Below are 4,978 nucleotides of genomic sequence, written 5' to 3'. Positions count from 1 at the left end.
ATAGCCCAAGAACAGAGCCCAAGATGAGTAAGCTAAGTGAAAGGAAAAACCAGACAATAGAATGCTACTTTATTTTCTTTCTTTAAAAAAAAATAAATTTATTTATTGTTCCAAAAATGTGCAAAGATAGATTTCAACATTCATTTTTGTTTGGTTTTGAGTTCTCCATTTTTATCTTTCCCCTCCTTTTTGTCTACCCTCCCCTTTACAGAGAATAAACTGATATAGGCTATACAAGTATTACCATTTTAAACATATTTCCATGTTAATCATTTTGTGAAAGATAAAACAGAAGAAAAGGTTAAAAAAATAAGATAAAAAAGCATAAAACAAAAATTTTAATGGAACATATTATCTTTGGTAAGAATTTAGATTCCATAGTTCTTTCTCTGAATATAGCTGGCATTTTAAATTGCATAAAAAAATTGTCTTCGAGTGTAGTACTGTTGAGGACAACTAAGTCCATCATATTTGATAATCACACAATTTTGTTGTGCTCTACAATGTTCTTCTCGTTCTTCTCATGTCACTCTAAGTTCATGCTGACTTTACAAATTTTTCTGAAGTCTACACATTCATAATTTCTTAAAGAACAATGGTTTTACATAACATTCACATACCACAATTTGTTCAGACATTCCCCACTTGATGGGCATACCCTCAATTTCCACTTCTTTGCACAACAAATATTTTTGTATATATTTTTGTTTTTCCTTTTCTATGATCTTTTTGGAATATTAGTATTACTGAATCAAAGAGTATGAACAATTAATTTCCCATTTTTGTGGTACTAAATTGTTCTTCATAGTGGTTGGATCAGTTCATAACTACCACAAATGCATTACTGTACCAGTTTTTCCCACATCCCCTCCAAAATTGATCATTTTTCCTTTTGAGTCATATTGATAAGTTTGCTTGGTGTGAGGTGAGTGAGTGAGTGAGGTTTGTTATAATTTCCATATCTCTAATCATTAATAATTAAGAGAATTTATTTATCTGAGAACTTCTTGTTCATATCTTTCAAATATTTATAAATTGGGGAATGACTTGTATTCTTGTAAATTTGAATTAGTTATCTATATATTTTAAAAATAATTTCTTTATTAGAAACACTAGCTATAAAAACTGTTTCCCAACTTTCTGTATTCCTTCTAATCTTGTCTATATGGTGTTATGTGTTCAAACACTTCTAATAAAATATAATTTAAATTAAACGTTTAGCATTTTATAATGTTTTCTATCTCTTATTCGGTAATAAATCATTTTCCTATCTATAGATCTGACAGATAAACTTTTCCTTGCTCTCCTAATTGGCTAATGGGTTCAGTTTTTATGGCTAAATCCTGTACCCATTTTAACATATGTAGTATATGCTCTCAGTTTTCCAATAATTTATGTCAAAGAATGAGTTCTTAACCCAGAAGTTGGAGTGTTTACTTTTATCAAACAGTAGCTGGCTATAGTCATTTACTACTGTTTCTTTTGTCCCTAATATATTCCACTGATCTACCAATATATTCCTCAGCCAGTACTAAACAGTTTTCCTAACGCTGCTCTAAAAAATAATTTTCGATCTAGTATGGCCAGATCAACTTCCTTTAAATTATTTTTTTCATTAATTCCCTTGATACTCTTGGCCTTCCTCCAGATGAATTTTGGTACTATTTCTTCTAATTCTATAGAATAATTTTTGGAATTAAGCAACCAAGATGGCAGAGAGAAGACAGGCACTGTGTTAAGTGCTCCTTTTTCCCCTCAAAAATAACATGAAAGAAACCTCTAAACAGACATTCGATTGACAAAACCCAGAAAGAGAAACTAGGAGAACACCTACCAACAAGATCTGTCTCAGGGGACAATGAGGGGAGATGAGAACAGAGGGTCAGCATAGGGATAGCAGCTGGGGAAAGAAAGAGTGCTCTGGACCCAGCTCTGGACCTTGGCCACCTATGGGTTAGGAGACGCCTGGGGGTGTGAACCCGCCCACATGGGTGCTGGGAACGCCCCAGTAACAGGAGTGGCTCCGCCCATGAGGGAGGAACAGGGGAGGAGCTCGGGGGAGGAACAGAAGACTAGATAAGGGAGGGGACTGGGGAAGAGGAGAGCCTTTTTTCACTGCTATGTAAGCAATAAAGACCTGCTTGTTAGACTGCAACCGGGTGTTCTGTCCAGTTATTGCCCTCCTTCCCCAAAGGAGGGTCCGTGCGTCCGAAGACCGACGGGTCCGTGAGGTCCGAAGACCGGGGAAAGGTATGTATCCAGGCAAAGGCTCGGGATAGGTCCCCGAGCAAAAGAGGACTAGCCTCAGCCTCAGAGACACTGGTGAGTGGCAGGTGCGAGATTCAACTTTAGCCCAGGAATCTTTGACCAGGGATAGGAGCTGCAAGAGGGTGAGTTCCAACACAGAGAGTTTCAGAGCATGCCTGGAGAACAACCAGCTGGGCAAGGGACCTGAGCACCATACTTCCAGCAGAGCCCTTTTCCCAGAACAAACAATAAACAACCCCCCACCCCCTCAGGTTCAGGTGTGGGCAAAAGAGTTCACTCAATGGAAAGAGAGTTTAACTCACTCCCTCAGGGCTCAGCACATTGTTCAAGGTCAGCTCAGATGCTGCTGCTGAGGGCCTCAAACACTCCAAAGAAAGCAACCAGTGCTCCCTACTGGCCAACCCTTGAAATTACTAAGCCAAGTGAACAAAGCCTCTAGGATATTCAAAAGCAAATCTCTGAGAGTCAACCCCAACCCCCCAAAACAAGATCCTAGAAAGATGAAGAAAGACAAGTGAAAAGGGGGATGCATGGAGAAATACTTGGAAGAAATAGATTCTAACCCAGAGGGATCTAGCACTTCTGAGGAGAATATGAATTGATCTCCAGCCCAGAAAGACTTCCTTAAAAAAAATCAGGAAGAAGTTTAAAAGTCAATTGGAAAAATTGGGAAAAAAACCTCAAGAGAAAATTAGTACCTTGCAACAAGAAAACAAATCCTTAGAAAATACAACTGGACAAATACAAAATGAGAATAACTCTCTCAGCTCTTCAATTGGGCAAATAAAAAAATAAAATAATTCTTTCAAATCCTTAATTGGGAAAATGTAAAATTAAAATGATTCTCTCAAAACTCTACTTGGGCAAATGGAAAACCTCAAAAATAGAATTGACCAATTGGAAATGGAGTTAGCAGAAGGTAAATGAAGAAAATTTTTCTCTAAAAAAGGGAATGGAATTGGTGGAAACTAATGACTTCCTGAGACAACAAGAGTCTATTTAAAAAAAAGATCAAGAAAATAGGAGAAAATGTAAACTACCTCATCAGCAAAACCACTGAACTCAGGAACAGATAAAGAAGGGACAAACTGAGAATTATAGACTTTTCTCCAAAAATTGAAGGAAAAATAGTCTGGACTTAATATTGAAGGATTTCATGATGGAAAGTTGCCCTGATATCATGGAACCAGAGGGCAAAATAGTTATTGAAAGAATATATCACCCGGACCAGGAACGGGGCAGGGCTGCCGCCCTAGCCAGGAAGAGCGGCAGCCCTGCGAGCGAGCCCAGCAGCGGCTGCCATGAGCTCCCTGACCCCAGGCGGGACTCCTCGGCCCCAGGTGCTGAACAAAATGAGACAGAAGTGGATGCCTTTATTAGAAGTGAAGTACTTGATCCGGAAGAAAGGTACAGAATGGATCACAAGAGGAGAGGCATAGCTTTGATCTTCAATCATGACCGGTTCTTCTGGCATTTGGCTTTGCCAGAAAGGCGTGGCACCTGGGCTGACAGAGAAAACCTTAAATGAAGGCTTTCAAATCTGGGTTTTGAAGTGATTTGCTATGATGATCTGAAAGCTGAAGAACTGCTAAAGGCCATTCATAGGGTGTCCACCTCTAGCCATGCGGATGCATACTGCTTCTTGTGTGAAATCACATCTATGCTTATGATGCCAAAATTGACATTCAGAAGCTGACCTCCTTGTTTAAAGGAGACAACTGTCAGAGCTTAGTTGGGAAACATAAGGTATTTGTCATTCAGGCATGTTGGGCGACCAGCATGATGTCCCAGTCATTCCTTTGGACGCGGTGGATTGTCAGCCTGACTCGGTGGACATCAACGAGACAGAAGTGGGCGCTGAGTCTGTTCACACTCTCCCTGCTGGGGCTGACTTCCTCATGTGTTACTCCGTGGCAGAAGGTTATTATTCTCACCGTGAAACAGTGAATGGTTCCTGGTACATTCAAGACTTGTGTGAGATTCTGGGAAAGTACAGCTCCTCCCTGGAGTTCACTGAACATCTCACTCTGGTGAACAGGAAAGTTTCCCATCACTCTGTAGACTTCTGCAAGGACCCGAAAGCCATCGGGAAAAAGCAGGTCCCCTGTTTTGCCTCCATGCTGACCAAAAAGCTCTTTCTCCTTCCAAAGTCTGAGTAATTGTTTTAAACATACATTGTGGAGGCATGATCTCCTCCTTCCCACCCCACCCCCCCTTTTTTGTACAATTAGCATCTTAAATGGGATCCAGTGCCTTTAAAATTTTTTAATCAGATGCCCATTTTGGGACAGAATCTCACTGTTCAGTATAGCAGTTTTCAAAGGGAAACGGGAACACTTTCACACAAAATTGGTACTTTTATTAATCTTCATTTTTAAAGCTAATATATTGTGTTGACAACAATCTCAGGGAAAATCATGGAATCACTTTCCTGAGAATTTATGAATGACTCATTTCATGAATGGGTAGCCTAACCAAATTATTAGGTGCTTCTAGCTTGTACTTGTGGCATGTTTGTTTCATCTTCAGTCTGTTTTCTAATGTTCATTAATAGCTTTTATTTAAAGAGTGAAAAATAAAAATCAGCCAGTCATTTCCCACATTTCATATTTTGATTACATTCAATTCAAATTCAATAAAATTTACATCAAAAATAACATTTAAAAAAAGAATATATCAATCCCCTCTAGAAAGAGATCCTAAGATGAAA

At 39.0% G+C, this 4,978-nt stretch overlaps 1 pseudogene; it reads left to right on the top strand.

The window, feature by feature from the left end:
* Window positions 1-3,569: 3,569 nt before the first annotated feature.
* On the top strand, window positions 3,570-4,427 carry LOC141501614 (caspase-6 pseudogene; annotated as a pseudogene).
* Window positions 4,428-4,978: the final 551 nt, after the last annotated feature.

Source organism: Macrotis lagotis, chromosome X (genome assembly GCF_037893015.1).
Source record: "Macrotis lagotis isolate mMagLag1 chromosome X, bilby.v1.9.chrom.fasta, whole genome shotgun sequence".
NCBI classification, from domain to species: domain Eukaryota; kingdom Metazoa; phylum Chordata; class Mammalia; order Peramelemorphia; family Peramelidae; genus Macrotis; species Macrotis lagotis.
This window is presented reverse-complemented; position numbering and strand designations above follow the sequence as displayed.